The sequence below is a fragment of the Tachyglossus aculeatus genome, chromosome 2, assembly GCF_015852505.1.
Source record: "Tachyglossus aculeatus isolate mTacAcu1 chromosome 2, mTacAcu1.pri, whole genome shotgun sequence".
NCBI classification, from domain to species: Eukaryota; Metazoa; Chordata; class Mammalia; order Monotremata; family Tachyglossidae; genus Tachyglossus; species Tachyglossus aculeatus.
The window spans coordinates 102,376,381-102,395,004 of NC_052067.1; the positions used below are offsets into that span (position 1 = coordinate 102,376,381).

The following is an 18,624-nucleotide window of genomic DNA, read 5'->3' on the forward strand; positions in this document are numbered from 1 at the left end:
CCCCCCCACCCCCACCCCCAGCGGGTTGGCTCTGGGCTTACCCCTAGGGACCACTTTTATCAAGGTGACTGTAATTATTGATGCCATCTTCCTCCTTGAGATTCCTGTGGTACTGGTAAAATCGCCACTTCTCCCACAGCTGCATTGGCTGGACTCCCAATCTTGTTTGTACACTCTGGATCTCCACCAAGACCTGAGACCTTCCTACTGGGGATGAAAAATGCTCAAATCTGATTTTTCAGAGAGATTCTCTCAAGCCCCATCCTACTTGCTCCACTGTTCGGCTCCCAGCCCCTTTTCTGCCCCATCCGTCATGGGGAGCGATGTTCTGACTGAGGTGGATGAGTTCCCAGCTTATCCTGGGAACTGAGCGAGCCTTTCTGAGAAGGAGGGTGCTATCACCAAAAGACTATCCTGGTTGCCTTGAAACATTTCCTGCTCCAGTCAGGGCTGGGCCAGAACACATCTCAAAACTGAAAGATCTTCCTTTGTTTCATTTCTGCTCCTGGACAGACCTCGGGGCTGGGAACTGAAACTCTTTCATTCCTCCACCGGGAAAACCTGTGAGACTCAAATCTCAGACCTCACACACATCTTCAAGTTCTGCCAACATTCCATAATGCGGCAATGATGATTTTTCAACCAGAAGGGAAGGAATACCCTTACCAGTGAGGGACATCATTGGATTAAGTGGAAGCCAGAAGGGATGTTTCCACATTGGCCTGCAAGTTACGTCAGACGTCATTTCATTATTTCACTTAGAGAAATAAACAAAAGTGGGAGAAAACATTTTAACACTTATTGAGACACTTCTCTTTCACTTGGACCAAGCACGCCCTGCTCCTGACACCTCATTTTTCAAGTGGTTTAAACATAGCCCAAAAAGACTGCAGAAAGCCCTCCTGGGGTCGAAAGTGGCAGCACAGAACAGGTAAATCTATTCTTGGTGGTAAGGTGTGATCTTCCAGCTGCCCAGAGAGCTAGTTGAACACGTCATTTGAACTTTCAATCTTCAGCTCTCTTCAGGAAGGTTTATGGGATAAATTCAGTAGAAATAGGGGCTTTACAAAAATGTCAAGAAGCATTTCTCTGCCTGCATAAGCTTTATAGCTGAAAACTTGGCTGTTTGGCAGTCCACCCCTGTCCTTTGATTTATAGATATAATGTGCATACACTTATGCGCTCTCCACAGCTGCTTAGGGAATTTTTGTTTAATGGTACTAATTGAGTGCTTACAGTGTACAGAGCACTGTACTAAGCACTTGGGAGAGTAAGTCATTATTTATCAGTCACTCTTCTAAGCACTGGGGTAGATACAAGCTAATCACCTTGGATACAGCCCATGTCCCCGCCAAGGGATTCACAGTCTTAATCTTCATCTTACAGATGAGGTATCCGAGACACAGAGAAGTAAAGTGACTTTCCCAAGGTCACACAGCAGACAAGTGGTAGATGTGGGAATGGAACCCAGGTGCTTCTGACTCCCAGGGCTGTGTTCCATCCACCAGGCCAGGCTGTCTCTCCCTTTTTTTAATTGCATGCTATTGAAACACAAAGTGGATGGAAGTGCCCCCCACACACCCAGTATCCCTAAATCCATAGCCTTTTTCCTAAAAATTATTTTCTCTCCCCTTCTGCTCTTGGGTCCTCAGACAAGAGTTATTTCAGCTTCACTGCCAGGCAGCCTCTTGCATCACGGAAGAGAGAGAGTTGGCTTTAGTATAGGATCTCATTCCCTTTCTGCTCCCAGATGCTGGGGCTCAATGGCTCCCCAAACTAGGCGTAGGGACCCCATGTTTTCAGGGAGTCCATCCAACACTTCCTAGAGGACTAACATCCTAGATCTGCTCCAGACTGTGTATTTTCCCAGATAAACCCCCACTGATGGCTCAGAGCTTGCGTGCTGATGAGTAAATGAATGGACTCACGGAAACATTCAAGTCCATAATCTGCTCAGAAGTTTTTGCGGTTGTTCTTCGATCTCCACTCTGTGTGCTGTCGGTGATTTTTACCAACGAAATGCATTTTTACCTGTATCTCCATTTCTCCTGTATGTTGAGGGAATGAACACCTCTGAAGAACATGAAGGGAAACTCAGTGTGAACTTTGGGATTTGTACAAAACCCAATCTTAATGGAATACCTTGAAGGCTCCAAAGAATCCAGGAAATGCATATGCTTATGCATATGGATTGACTGTCTGGAAAGGGTAACGTTCATTTTAATGCCTACTCCGGCAACACTCAGTGAGTCAGGCTACTACTTTAAATTATTTCAGAGCAGGCCTTGTAAAGATTATACAGGTTGAGCATTGACCAGCCCAAATCCAGGTGTAGGGCTGTACTGGAATAGTGTTGTATGATTTGTAAAACATTTGGGAAAATAATTTCTGCAAATAGTGGTTTTAGTCTCTCCGTAAATGTGGGCCAGAGGGAATAGGTTTTTGTATCATTCCTCCTTTGGAACCTCCTTCTTCCTCTCCCCTAGTTCAAGTGCCAAAGAGAGAGGCAGTCAGATTTCCAGTGGGACACCAGCAAGCCATAAAGGTGACGTGCTTTAAGCAGTCAACTGCCACACAAATGACATCCTCTGCTCCTGCATTCCACCATGTTCCACGCTAACTTTAAAACGCCCCCCAGTAATAGAAATCCCAGGCCAGAGGAACATCTTCCTAGGGTGACCCACATCACTGTCTCACTCACTTGCCAGCCTGGTTAGGGGCATGTCCCTCACAGCAGCCTGAGGTGGCTAAGAAGAGAAATGCCTTGCCTCACTGAGTTCTTTCGGGTTTCAAAGGAGCAATTTCCCCCTTCCCATCCAGGAAGCCAAGAGCCAGGCCATCATCAAAACATATAATATCCTCTTTTCCTACCTCTTAGATTCTGTTTTTTAATGGGTGTTCACCCTTGAGATATTCAAGCAGATATTCAAGCAGCTCTAACCCTGGGGAAGCCAAACACCTGATTACTCCCACATAAGCAGAGGGACCAATTCCATTTTAGAAGTAAATCCATCAGTGGTATGTATTGAGTGCTTACTGTGGGTAGAGCTCTGCACTAAGTGCTTGGAAGAGTACAGTACAACAGAGCTGGTAGGAATGCTCCATGGCCACAATGAGCTTACAGTCTAGAGGGAGCAGAATCTGACTTCCTGAGCAGTTTGCTCCTTGAGGGAGGGGAGGGAGGTGCTGTAGAGCTATTCAGTTCACTGATTTTCTCTACTATTGAAGAATATTCACATAAAAGTCTGAGCGGATTATGGACTTGAATGTTTCTCTACTTTTCTCTACTTCCAGTGAAAACTTTTTGTGTTTTGGCTTCTTGTTTCTCTAGGATAACAACAATGATTAAACCCGATATAAACTGATTTGAGATAACTATCTTATCTCAAGCCAGTTGATTCAGCCATCTGCAGCCATCATGGGTTGGTTAACTTTTCAAGGGAGCCTCTGTCCAGGTTACTTTAGAAATCTATTCCATTCTGTCAGTTCACTCTTCAGAATCAATCAGTCAGTAATATTCACTGAACACCTACCAAAGTACACAATCCACTTGGAAAAGTACAAAGGAATGATGCTGCATGGCGGATGATGTTTATATGTAAAAGATGATGTATGTTTTTCTCCTTATACTTCAGAATATTTTCACCTCTTCCACAGGAGGAAATGGTCCAGGAAGCCCATCTCCTCATGGTGGGCTTCCGCAATGCTGGGGTCAGAGAGGGATGTGTGCTGAGCCGTTGTAGATGGACCAACCAACAGCCTCCTGATGGGCTCTAGCCGCCAGCAGGCTCAGAGGGAAAACAGAGGGTTGGGTGCAGATTTCTGAGGATTTTCTTCCAGTGTTGACAGGTTTTGTTTTTGGTTTTGTTTTTTTTTTTGGAGAAATCAGGGAATTTCCTTGCAGACCCCTAAGATTTCCCTCCCTTGCTCTCCGCCCACCTGACTGATCTCAACATCACACTAAACCCAGATTGGCACCTTGACCCCAGGAGGGACTGGTCGAATGGGAGATGGGACCCGGGGAGGCTGCCAAGGAGAGGAGAGAAGTCTTGGGGTGGGGTGATGTTGCTGTAGTGAAATCCACCCCTTCCACCCTCCTTAAATCCCCTCCCCAACTCATGAGTTTGTTGTTTTAGTTTGCTGAGTCAGAGAAGAGGAAAAAGCAACTAGGAAAATAGGTTATTTGGGGTAAATGTATTTATATTGCCTTTCACTGTCCTCGTTTCCCAGTCCCTGGTAACACCGGTCGGTAGATGAATTATGGCATGTGTTGAATGGGCTAAGCTGGATGTTTTGCTCTCCACATTTCCACTGTGAAACTCTACAGGTTTTATATCCAAGGGTGCTCGATCACTTGGACACTAGTCCATCAATAAATCCAGATGTTCCTCTGTTTCTTCCAGAAAGGGAAAACTCTCAGTCTTAATTACTTTAGCCAATGAACCAAACTTTTTTAGTAAAATAACCTGACCTGCTGCTGCAGGAGTGGGGCTGGTTGGCCCTAAGCACTGCTCGAGAGTTTGTGTCCCATCCAGGTCAGCATTCATGGTTCTTTCGCTCTTGTCGTCTTCCTCTCCCATGTGTCTCTGAGCTGCTGAAACACTCTTCCAATGGTAGCATTCCATGGCCACAATTTAAAGATGGAAAACACGTGGCAAGTAATGTGAAATGAAGTTACCCTCAAGGGAGAAAGAAAGCTTGTTTCCCCTGCTCTCTGCCTGGGGATGAACAGTTTGCTCTGTACCCTTTAGGGAGGGTGACAGAGAGTAAGTGTAAATGCCTAGATGTTCTGTGTCCTTGAGAGGTGATAGGGGACCCAACCTGATTTAAATGTTTAAACTTCAAGAGGTGCTCAAGTAAGCAGTGCCTCTTCCAGATTCTCTGGATGAAAAGCGCTCTGACCTTCGCAAGATACTCCAGAAAGGGTCGGTCACAAACACGTTCGTGATTCTGGAAATGGCAGCTGTGGTCAAACTCTTCATTTACCCATTCACCGTGCCCTGTTTTGCTCTAGGTGACTAAAACAATTCAGATAGAAGCCAGTGTACTTTTTTAATAGCTTTGAGAATTTTTTGGTACGATGATTTTTTAAATGAAATGTGCACTCTCCGAAAACAACTTTGAAGTTTTCCGGAAGTCACATTTTTACAAGTGTTTGTATACATTTTAACACTTTTATATTTTCTATATTTTGGTTTTGTACATTTTTATGTATGCACAGTGTACAGACTTCTTTGTGTAAATAAATCATTTGTTTTCATTTGTCTGGGAGTCTTGCTTTCTTTTCTCCTTTTGTGGCATGAAGATAGTGGCAAATCCTGAGAAAGGTGAGCAAGTAGGTCACTTAAATAGGGCGGGTCACAACTTCTCTGTGCCTCAGTTCCCTCGTCTGTAAAATGGGGTCTAATACTGTGAGCCTCACGTGGCACATGGACTGTGTCCAACCTGATTTGCTTGTAATAATAATAATAATAATAATAATAATAATAATAATGGCATTTGTTAAGCGCTAACTGTGTGCCAAGCACTGTTCTGTATCTACCATGTTAACAGGTTTTTTGTTGTTTTTTAGTACAGTGCCTGGCACATAGTGCTTTACAAATACCTTTAATCAAAATAGAACAGTGGTGTGATTGGATGGTAGAGACTATCCCCTCCCAAGAAGACCCGCATTTAAAAAGGAAACTGAGCCCTGTGCAGAAATACAAATGAAGGCTGCAAGGGAACTCATTTAAAAACAGGCCCTATTGAAGGTCACACATATTTAAAAGGTCTCTGTGTTGAAGGGTGATATTTAAGGAGAGACACAAGTTTACTTAAAGCTTTAACAAGGCTCAGTAATATGGAGAGCCGAACCAAAGCTTAGCATGACATCAACCAATCAATCAATCCATCATATTTATTGAACACTTACTGTGTGCCGGGCACTGTACTAAACACTTGGGAGAGTACAACACAACAAAATAAGAGACACATTCCCTGTCATGAGCAAGATCAGGAGAAATTCCTCTTGTTAGAAGAGGCTCTGAACACACAGGTAAAGGAGAATGGAAAAGCTATCCCAAGGGCAAGAAAAGCATAACTATTAGTCCCAATCACTCTCCTTCTCTGCAGTCTTGTATTTCTTGTTGCCTTCAGAACATTCATTCAATTGTATTTATTGAGCACTTACTGTGGGCCAAGCACTGTACTAAGCACTTGGATGTCTGTACTTGGATGTCCCGCCAACACCTTAAACTTAACAAGTCCAAAACAGACATGTTATCGTCCCACCCAAACCATTTTTATTATGATTTTATGGTATTTGTTAAGCTCTTACTATGTACCAGGCTCTGTACTAAGCACTGGGGTACAAACAAGTTATTCAGGTTGGACATAATCCATGTCCCACATGGGGCTCACGGTCTTAATCCCCATTTTACAGATGCGGTAATTGAGGCACAGAGAAGAGAAGTGAATTGTCCAAGTTCACACAGCAGGAAACTGGAGGAGCTGGAATTAGGATCCAGATCCTTTTCTCTGTTGGAAATCCCATGAACCCCAAAAGGGCTATATTTCAGCATTTAAGAAATACCAAAAAAAAAAACAAAAAAAAAACCCAAAAACCGAGGGATACATCCTCTTATAAATAGATGGTATTTTGCTTGGTACATCTATGACTGTGAGTAATAATACAGAAATTATTAAGATTCACAATTGAGTCTGCTCATCCAGTTTAGCTACCCAATGTTGCTTTAATATGATTTGTTTTTTTCCTCTTCCAACACTTACAGGAGTGTTTGACACGTAGTGAGCGCTTGACAAATGCCATAAAAGAAAGAAAAAAACTTGCACCACATATTAAAGCCAAAGCATCTGGCACTGAAGAGATTCCTTCAGCTTAAGCTTGGCTCAAAACACCTGCACAATTTTCTTTCCTCAATATATGGAACAGTGAAGAGATCTCTAGGATCATCCTCAACTTCAAGAAGAAAGGAAAGAAATCAGATTATGGCAAATATTAAGGTGTCCCATGAATCATTTTCCTTAGCTGACAAGACCCTAGCCAGGATCAGCTGCTAAAGAGTAGACTTGACTGAATGCTCCAGGGGTCATGATATGGCCTCTGACCATACCATGGAACAACAGATTTGATTTTGGCTGCATATCAGATACGGGAATAGTTCAGAGACCATGCCCAATCCCTCTACATGGTTTTCATTGTCCTTAAAGGAAGTGTTTGATATCTTCGAGATCTGGGCTCTGGAAATTGTTTAGCAAATTTGGCTGCCCTGAAAGGTTCATCAAGATTCTGATACTGCTTGATGACGGCCTAGCTAGCTGGGTCAGAGCTGAACGTCTCCTGTCCGATTTATCCCCATTTACCAGTGGAGTAAAGCAGGGTTGTGAAGCGGGTCTGGTCCTGTTTAATTTATTCAACACAGCCTACCCGAAAGATTTAAACAGAAGACCTGGATGCAGACCTTGGAATATGTACTGCAGGGAAACTCTTCCAATTTAATACACATTTCAATCAGTCAATCAATCGTATTTATTGAACGCTTACTGTATGCAGAGCACTGTACTAGGTGCTTGGGAAAGTATAATATGACAGAATTGGTAGATACATTCTGCCCAAAATGAGCTTTTATTTGAGCATCATCTGATGTGTATATTTCTATAATTCTATTTATTTCAATGGTATTGACACCGTCTATTTGCTTTGTTTTGTTGTCTGTCTCCCCCTTCTAGACTGTGAGCCTGTTGTTGGGTAGGGATTGTCTCTATCTGTTGCTGAATTGTATTTTCCAAGCACTTGGTACAGTGCTCTGCACATAGTAAGCGCTCAGTAAATACGAATGAATGAAATGAATGATGTCTCAGAGACAGTCACTCAAGAATTCCTCTAGGCCCCCACATCAAGAAGACATGCAAGTGATTGTAAACCTGTTCACAGAATCAGCCAGCCATTGTAGGCTGCCAGTAAGTAAAAAGAAAACTGAAAATGATTTATCAGCCTGCACTACAGAAGTCTATTGTTTGTTTGCTTTTGTTTTCATGGTATTTGTTAAGCACTTACCAAGTGCCAGGCATTGTACTAAGTGATGGAGTAGATAAGAGCTAATCAGGTTTGATACAGTCTCTGTCCCATAAAGGGCTCACAGTCTTAATCCCCATTTTACAGATGAGGTAACTGAGGCACAGAGTAGTGACTTGCCCAAGGTCACCCAGCAGACAAGTGGCAGAGCCAGGATTAGATTTCAAGTCCTTCTGATTTCCAGGCCCCTACCCTTGCAAACATAACAACCAAAAATGAATATTAGCAATCCTGGCTCCACCATTGGCCTGCTGTGTGACCCTGGGCCAATCACTTAACTTCTCTGTGCCTCAGTTTCCTCAACTGTAAAATGGGGACTAAATACCTGTTCTCCGTCCTAGTTACTCTGTTAGCCCCAAATGGGACAGGGACTGCATCCAACATGATTAACATGTACCTACCCCCAGCTTTTAGAATACTGCTTAACACATAGTAAAGGCTATTAAAAAAATTAGCTAAATGCTGTTACAAAATTGCTAGTAAAGGTAGTACTAAGATTAGGAGGGAAAACATAGAATGACAATTGAATCCGGAGTTTCCTTCTCCTTAAACAGAATTTAAGAGTTAACTAAACTAGGGTTAAGCTGAGAAACTTTGTCAGCCATTGATCTTAAGGAGTATAATAAGGGGACACCTGCACACAAAGAAGAGATTTAATTGCTGAATATCACAAATTGTATCAAAAATGGTGTTTATTTGTTCATTCTTGCTTGTTAAATTGGTTCAAATGGTCTTTAACATAAAATTTTCATTAGGTTAAGGGTTAACAATGCAAGTTCTGTATGTTGTCTCTACTATAGTCTGGCAAATAGGAAATAATTGCAAAGGCGAAGGAAACATTCAGATCTTTTACATATGCATGTGAAAAGCATCCATCTGCTCTTAGCCCTATTTGCCAGGCTATAGTAGAGGATTTGGAAAGCAAGAGAAGGATAATAACTGGAAAAATTGTTAAATTGTTATGAATAATTTTTAAGAATAAATTAGGACTAATGGTTAAATATTATTAGGAAAAGGCTAGTATTTCAAACTTTATCAATTGTATCTGGCTACATGATGCTTCTGGTTACTGCTCTGCCTCACAATTCTATGGTTAGGATTTCCTGACTTTGACAGGTCCAGCAAAACAATCATCACTTAATTGCCTCCTAGAGAGCCTGTCTTCAGTCTTAACCATGATGTGATGACAGCATCAGGGAAGGGAATCTGTTTCTACCAGACCACCTGTTTCAACATGACCGGTGGCCCTCACCCCTGTATCCACCTCTGCCCAGATCCTGAGAAGCCCGCTCTGCCTGCACCAAGTGAGGAGTCGTGGGATGGGTGAGTGTCCCGTCCCGCTGGACTCTCGTGGGGCTGGGAACCAGGTGCTTCACCATGGATGTGCAGTGCAGGAATGGTTTCCTCCCAAGTGGGAAGTGCTCATGGGTGGGAGCTAGGGGCTTCACCACAGGTATGTAATGCACAAGTGGATTTCTCCCAAGTGGGAAGTGCTCGTGGGTGAGAGCTAGCCACCTCACCATGTGCGAACAAACCATATGTGAATTCTGCCTGGGTGGGACTTGGATGTTTTGCCACTTGCGAGTAGCACATAAATATATTCCCCCTGATAGGAAAGCTCTAATATCTTCCTCCCTTCAAGGCCCTGCTGAGAGCTCACCTCCTCCAGGAGGCCTTCCCAGACTGAGCCCCTTCCTTCCTCTCCCCCTCGTCCCCCTCTCCATCCCCCCCATCTTACCTCCTTCCCTTCCCCACAGCACCTGTATATATGTATATATGTTTGTACATATTTATTACTCTATTTATTTATTTATTTTACTTGTACATATCTATTCTATTTATTTTATTTTGTTAGTATGTTTGGTTTTGTTCTCTGTCTCCCCCTTTTAGACTGTGAGCCCACTGTTGGGTAAGGACTGTATCTATATGTTGCCAATTTGTACTTCCCAAGTGCTTAGTACAGTGCTCTGCACATAGTAAGCGCTCAATAAATACGATTGATGATTAAATAATCATATTCCTCCCAAAAGGGAGGTTCAATTCACCACATCCAAAATAATCAAATAATTCAATTTGCCTTGCAAAATAAATTTTGTATAAAGCTCAGCCTTTCCAACCCTGATCTCTCTCTCTCTCTCTCTCTCTCTCTCTCTCTCTCTCTCTCTCTCTCTCTCTCTCTCTCTGTGTCTCTCTCTCTCTCTCTCTCTCTCACCGTGCTGATTCCCAAACCCATTCCCAGGTGACGGGTGACACATACTCAACATTCATTGGCACTTATTAAGCACTTACTATGTGCCCGGCACCGCATTAAGCGCTAAGGTAGATGCAAGCAAATCGGGTTGGACACAGTCCCTGTCCCACGTGGGGCTCACAGTCTCAATCCCCATTTTACAGATGAGGTAACTGAGGCACAGAGAAGTAAAATGACTTGCCCAAGGTCACACAGCACATAAGTGGTGGAGCTGGGATTAGAACCCATGACCATTATTTTGTACATATTTATTACTCTATTTATTTATTTATTTATTTTACTTATACATATCTATTCTATTTATTTTATTTTGTTAGTATGTTTGGTTTTGTTCTCTGTCTCCCCCTTTTAGACTGTGAGCCCACTGTTGGGTAGGGACTGTCTCTATATGTTGCCAATTTGTACTTCCCAAGTGCTTAGTATCAATCAATCATATTTATTGAGCTCTTACTATGTGCAGAGCACTGTACTAAGCGCTTGGGAAGTACAAATTGGCAACACATAGAGACAGTCCCTACCCAACAGTGGGCTCACAGTCTAAAAGGGGGAGACAGAGAACAGAACCAAACATACCAACAAAATAAAACAAATAGGATAGAAATGTACAAGTAAAATAAATAAATAAATAAATAAATAGAGTAATAAATATGTACAACCATATATACATATATACAGGTGCTGTGGGGAAGGGAAGGAGGTAAGATGGGGGGATGGAGAGGGGGACGAGGGGGAGAGGAAGGAAGGGGAGAGGAAGGAAGGGCTTAGTACAGTGCTCTGCACATAGTAAGCGCTCAATAAATACGATTGATGATGATGATGATGACCTTTTGACTCCTGGGCCTGTGCTCTATCCACTACTCCAAGCTGCTTCCTTTTAAGGAGATGTTACAACAAAACCTCACACGGTGCTGCATCCCAGTGGAAAACTGAAAGCCAATTGTCCAGGATACATCAGCACATGCTGAGAAGCAGCGTGGCTCAGGGAAAGAGCACAGGGCTTTGGAGTCAGATGTCATGGGTTCAAATCCTGGCTCTGCCAATTGTCAGCTGTGTGACTTTGGGCAAGTCATTTCACTTCTCTGTGCCTCAGTTACCTCATCTGTAAAATGGGGATTAAGATGTGAGCCCCCCATGGGACAACCTGATCACCTTGTAACCTCCCCAGTGCTTAGAACAGTGCTTTGCACATGGTCAGTGCTTAATAAATGCCATCATCATCATCATCAACATCACATGCATTGTGATCAAGAAAGGAGTGGCTTTCTTCAGGCAAAAACTTCACAAGTAATGAGAGATGAGGAGCCAAAATAAACAGTGCCAGGGTGCTGTAAACCTCAAATAGGACAGCAAAACCAGGAACTGAACTTCTGTGCACAGAATATATCTCAGAATACCAGATTGGGCTCGCCAGTCACCCACACACTCATAGGTGAATTTCACCATTAGTAGCACCTTCCTGAAGTTAGCAGGTCAATTTCAATCAATCAATCAGTCAATCGTATTTATTGAGCGCTTACTGTGTGCAGAGCACTGTACTAGCGCTTGGGAAGTACAAGTTGGCAACATATAGAGACGGTCCCTGCCCAACAGTGGGCTCACAGTCTAGAAGGGGGAGACAGAGAACAAAACCAAACATATCAACAAAATAAAATAAATAGAATAGATATGTACAAGTAAAATAAATAGAGTAATAAATATGTACAAACATATATACATATATACAGGTGCTGTGAGGAAGGGAAGGAGGTAAGGATGGGGGGATGGAGAGGGGGAAGAAGGGGAGAGGAAGGAGGGGGCTCAGTCTGAGAAGGCCTCCTGGAGATACCAGCTCCAAATCCTGCCAACCATTTCCAATAAGTGATGCCATAGTTTCTGGGAGATGACAGGGTACCATATGGAAGTCACCCTTGGAGATTGTGAGGTAGCAAGGTGGAAAAAGTTAACAACCCACACTCTGAACCATACCAGCTAGGAAGACAGGAGCAGGGGATAACAAAAATAATAAAATAATAATAATAATTATAATGATAACCGTACTTGTTAAGTGCTTACTATGTGCCAATTACTGAGGTAGATTCAAGACAATCAGGTCTTACATGGTGCTCACAGTCCAAGTAGGGAGAAAAGGAGGAACAGAAGAACAGTAGGAGGAACAGAACTCCTTAACTTCCCACCTAAACCCTGTTCTCCCACAACTTTTCCATCGCTGTAGACAGCACCACCATCCTTCCTGCCTCACAAGCCAATACCCGTGGCATTATCCTTGACTCCTCTCTCTCATTCAACCCACATATTCAATCCATCACTAAATCTTGTGAGTTCCACCTTCACAACATCACTAAAATCCATCCTTTCCTCATCATCCAAACTACTACCACATTGATCCAATCACTTATTTTCTCCCACCTGGATTACTGCATCAGCCTCCTTGCTGACTTCCCAGCCTCTCCTGTCTCTTCCCAATCACCTCCATACTTCTCTCTACTGCTCAGCTCATTTTTCTATAAAAACTTTCAGGCCATGTTTCTCTACTTCTCAAGGAACTCCAGTAGTTGTCCAGCTCCACATCAAACAAAACCCCCCACCATTGTTTTAAAGCAGTCAATCACCTTCTCCCCTCATCATCATCATCATCATCATCATCATCATCATCATCATCAATTGTATTTATTGAGTGCTTACTATGTGCAGAGCACTGTACTAAGCACTTGGGAAGTACAAATTGGCAACATATAGAGACAGTCCCTACCCAACAGTGGGCTCACAGTCTAAAAGGGGGAGACAGAGAACAAAACCAAACATACTAACAAAATAAAATAAATAGGATAGATATGTACAAGTAAAATAAATAAATAAATAAATAAATAAATAGAGTAATAAATATGTACAACCATATAACCATACAACCATACAACCATACAACCACAACCCTCCTACCTCATCTCACTACTCTCCTACTACAACCCAACCCACATACTTGGTTCCTCTAATGCTAACCTTCTCACTATACCTCAAGCTCATCTCTCTGCCCACCAACCCCTTACCTATGTCCTGCCTCTGGCCTGAAATACCCTCCATCCTCAAATCCAACAGACAATTACCCTTCCCACCTTCAAAGTCTCATTGAAGGCACATTTCCTCCCAGAGGCCTTCCCTGTCTGAGCCCTCCTTTCCTCTTTTCCCACTCCCTTCTCCGTCACTCTTTCTCCCTTTATTCATCCCCCCTCCCAGACCCCCTGCATATTTGTATGTATCTGAAATGTATTTATTTATTTTAATGTTGTTCTCCCCCTCTAGGCTATAAGCTCATTGTGGGCAGGAATGTGTCTGTTTATTGTTACATCGTACTCTCCCAAGTCCTTAATACAGTGCTCTGGATAGAGTAAGTGCTCTATAAATATGACTGAATGAATGAAGATATTGAATCCCCATTGTGCAGATGAAGGAATGGAGGCTCAGATAAGTTAAGTGATTTACCCAAGGTCACACAGCAGGTCTGTGGCAGAGCTGAGATTAGAACCTAGGTCCTCTGACTCCCAAGCCCATGTTCTTTCCACAAGGCCATGCTGATTTCCTACTCTGTTGGGAAGCTTCTGAGGAAGCTTCCTTGTTTTATGTCAGCCCGTTGTATGGAAAGCTTCAAAGAGGCAACTCACTACCCTCTTACTGCTTAGAATTAGTGTGTAAACTATTGCTGAGCGGGACTCTTACTTCCAGGGTACAAAATCTGCTACCGCAGGGATTCAGTAATGGTGGAACCAGTTTCAGGCAGAGAAAGAGCAGAAAAAGGAGAAAAATGAATTTCAGCAATGTGGAGTAGATTCCACACACATTTCAGCCTGAGGGGGTCTTCACCCTCTTCTCAATAGTAGCCCAGGATGAATGTATGGTGCAGGTGAACCACACTTACCCTTTTCCCTCTTTCTGGGCTAAGTCAGTGTAGAAACATGGAGATATTAGAAATAAAAAAAAGAAAGAGGAAACTTACCTTCTTTGCTACCATTCTGCTACTCAGTTCTGGCCTGCCAAAGTAAATATGGAAGACTAATAGGTCCTTTGACTTTGTTGAAAGTACCCTAGTGTGTTCTCAGATTCTTTAATCTAAGAGCTAATTCATCCCATCAGACTTCAATGGCATTTAGCTTTTCAGAATGAGCCTCTAATAATAATAATAATAATAATAATGATGGTATTTGTTAAGTGCTTATTTGTCGGGCACTTTACTAAGCTCTATCTCCTGAAGACCTTATTAGAACTCAACTATCATGCAAAGCAGTAAAATATTCTCAGATCCCATTCCAACTAAGCTGAAGAAACTATCAATCAATCAATTATATGTATTGAGTACTTCCTGTGTGCATAGCACTGTACTAAGGCCTTGGGAGAACACAATATATGACACAATGGTAGACGTGTTTTCTGCCCACAAGGAGCTTACAAACCATGGATATTGTGCTAAACAACCTTAGGCTTGCTCGACTGTGGCTTTTGCCAAGCTCCTCTCTCAGTCTTCCAGCCTTGCTCCTCATGAATTAGAGAATCACAGAATCTTCAAGTGCAAGAAACCTTGCAGAATCATCTCATCCAGCCCCCTGCCTTCAGGCAGATATAAGACTGCATTATCCAGGATGTTCAGAATCCACTCCCTAAAACTTTTTGGACATTTGAAGACCCTCATTAAATTATTCCTTCACCTTCTCTTTTCTAGTCCAAACAAACCCAATCTCTTTAACCTTTCCTTCTAGTATCTATTTCTTCATTTCTGCCTCCTTCTTTTGATCCTCTCCAGTTTCTCCACATCTTTTGTGAAGTGTCATAAACAGAACTGGCCATGGCAGGACTCTTATATGGTTCTGTCCATTGCATTTTATCAGAAGGATTTCTGCCTGAATTTCCCATGGTTACTCCCATTTCCTCATCGTAATACCTTGTTGGCTTGTTTAATGCTAGCATGGTACTCACAATCAGTCTCTGATCCACTGTGACCCACACTGGGCCTTTTTCTGATGGGCTTGTGCCTAGCTACCCTTTCCCCAAACTGGACTTTTGTTTTTATGCTTTGTTTCCTTAAGTTTTACCTTGCATTCTGGAGAGCAGCATGGCAAAGTGGAAAGAGTACAGGAATTGGCAACAAGAGAGCCGAGTTCTAATCCTGACTCTACCACCTACCTCCTGTGACCTTGTGCAAGTCACTTAACCTCTCTATGCCTCCTTTTCCTCATCTGGTAAATGAAGATCAAATATTTGTTCTCCTTTACCCTTAGACTGTGAGATGCTGGGGTACAGGTACTGAGGTTCATAGGGAAGCAGCATGGCTTAGTGGAAAGAGCTCAGGCTTGGGAGTCAGAGGTTGTGGATTCAAATTCTGCTCTGCCGCTTGGCAGCTGTGTGATTTTGGGCAAGTCACTTAACTTCCCTGTGCCTCCATTATCTCATTCGTAAAATGGGGTTTAAGACTGTAAGCCCCATCTGGGAAAACCTGATTACATTGTATCTCCCCCTGTGCTTAAAACAGTGCTTGGCACATGGTAAGCACTTAACAGATGCTATTATTACTAGTATTATTATTATTATTTGATTAACTTGTTTCTACCCCAGTACTTAGTAAAGTGCTTGGCATATAAAGATAATAATAATAATAATAATAGTAACAATAATTGTGGTATTTCTTAACTGCTTACGTTGTGCCAGGAACTGTTCTAAGAGCTTGGGTAGACACAAGATAATCTGGTTGGACACAATCCCTGGCCCACATAGAGCTCACAGTCTTAATGCAATTTTACAGATGAGGGAACTGAGGGACAGAGAAGTTAATTGTCCAAGGTCACACAGCAAACAAGTGGCGAATCTGGGATTAGAACTCAGGTCCTTCTGGGCACATAGCAAGCATTAACCAACAGCCCCAATTACCATCATTTATCCTCTTTAAATTTTATTCTGTATAGGATTCCTACTTCATTAATAAAATTAAATCCATCAGGTCTGAGCTCCCCAAAGTCACTCCCCCACCTTCTCCAACCCCCTGGCCCTCAACACTCTCTGCTACTCTCCCATCCTTCCCAGCAGTATCCTCAGATGAGATCTCCTCCCTCCTCTCAAGTGCTACTCCAGCCACCGGTGCTTCTGACCCCATTCCCTCTCACCTTATGAAATCTCTTGCTCCATCCCTTCTCCTCTCTTTAACTTCCATCTTCAACCGCTCACTCTCCACTGGTTCCTTCCCCTCTGCCTTAAAACATGCTCACGTCTCTCCCATCCTAAAAAAATCCTCTCTCAACCCCACCTCACCTTCTAATTATCACCCTATCTCCCTCCTACTATTCCTTTCCAAATTCTTGAACGAGTCATCTACACGTGCTGCCTCGAATTCCTCAACGCCAACTCTCTCCTCGACCCCCTCCAATCTGGCTTCCATCCCCTACATTCCATGGAAACTGCCCTCTCAAAGGTCACCAATGACCTCCTGCTTGCCAAATCCAATGGCTCCTACTCATCTTAATCCTCCTCGACCTCTCAGCTGCCTTCGACACTGTGGACCAACCCCTTCTCCTCAACACGCTATCCAACCTTGGGTTCACAGACTCTGTCCTCTCCTGGTTCTCCTCATCTCTCTGGATGTTCATTCTCAGTCTCTTTTGCGGGCTCCTCCTCCCCGTCCTATCCCCTTACTGTAGGGGTTCCTCAAGGGTCAGTTCTTGGTCCCCTTCTGTTCTCTATCTACACTCACTCCCTTGGTGAACTCATTCGCTCCCACGGCTTCAACTATCATCTCTACGCTGTTGACACCCAAGTCTACATCTCTGCCCCTGCTCTCTCGCCCTCCCTCCAGGCTCATATCTCCTCCTGCCTTCAAGACATCTCCATCTGGATGTCTGCCCACCATCTAAAACTCAATATGTCCAAGACTGAACTCCTTATCTTCCCTCCCAAACCCTGCCCTCTCCCTGACTTTCCCATCACTGTTAACCGCACTACCATCCTTCCCGTCTCACAAGCCCACAACCTTGGTGTCATCCTCGACTCCGCTCTCTCATTCACCCCTCACATCCAATCCATCACCAAAACCTGCCGGTCTCACCTCCACAACATTGTCAAGATCCGCCCTTTCCTCTACATCCAAACTGCTACCCTCCTTATTCAATTATCTCTCATCCTATCCCGACTGGATTACTGCATCAGCCTCCTCTCTGATCTCCCATTCTCCTGTCTCTCCCCACTTCAATCTATACTTCACGCTGCTGCCCAGATCGTCTTTGTGCAGAAATGCTCTGGGCATGTTTCTCCCCTCCTCAATAATTTCCAGTTGCTACCAATTAACCTATGCATCAGGCAAAAACTCCTCACTCTCGGCTTCAAGGCTCTCCATCACCTCGCCCTCTCCCACCTCACCTCCCTTCTTTCCTTCTACAGCCCCGCCCACACCCTCTACTCCTCTCCTGCTATCCTCCTCACTGTGCCTCTTTCTCGCCTGTCCCGCCGTCGACCCCCGGCCCACGTCATCCCCCGGGCCTGGAATGCCCTCCCTCTGCTCATCCACCAAGCTAGCTCTCTTCCTCCCTTCAAAGCCCTACTGAGAGTTCACCTCCTCCAGGAGGCCTTCCCAGACTGAGCCCCCTCCTTCCTCTCCCCCTCCTCCCCCTCCCCATCCCCCTGCCTTACCTCCTTCCCCTACCCACAGCTGTATATATGTATATATGTTTGTATGTATTTATTACTCTATTTTATTTGTACATATTTATTCTATTTATTTTATTTTGTTAATATGTTTTGTTTTGTTGTCTGTCTCCCCCTTCTGGACTATGAGCCCGCTGTTGGGTAGGGACCGTCTCTATATTTTACCAACTTGTTCTTCCCAAGCACTTAGTACAGTGCTCTGCACATAGTAAGCACTCAATAAATACTATTGAATGAATGAATGAATGAATGAATGAATAGGACAACTTTTCCAATTTTCCATATATAAGTTTCTCCCTGATTAACAAAGTAGTCAATCAGTTGTATTTAATGAGCACTCACTGTGTGCAGAGCACTCTTTTAAGTGCTTGGGTACAGTCGGTAGACAGTCCCTGCCTGCACGGAGCTCAGGGTCTTGAGGGGAAGGCACAGTATAGTCTCAGCAGTTTTTTGCAGTTTAGCATCATCAGCAAATTCATTAAATATTGTGACTAGAGCTTAGTGCACTGATTTTCAAGTGTGCTTAGTACAGTGCCTGACACATAGTAAGAATTTAACAAATACCATTAAAAAAAAAGAATAGAAGCAGTCCCAGGTTAGACCCGCTGGCCCCAACCCTTTG

General features: G+C 43.4%; 1 protein-coding gene across 1 annotated transcript in view; it reads right to left on the bottom strand.

Moving 5' to 3' along the window:
* Window positions 1–18,624, bottom strand: part of LOC119921154 (pinopsin-like) — a 163,733-nt gene that overhangs the window by 2,596 nt on the left and 142,513 nt on the right. The gene's annotated exons all lie outside the window — the stretch shown is intronic.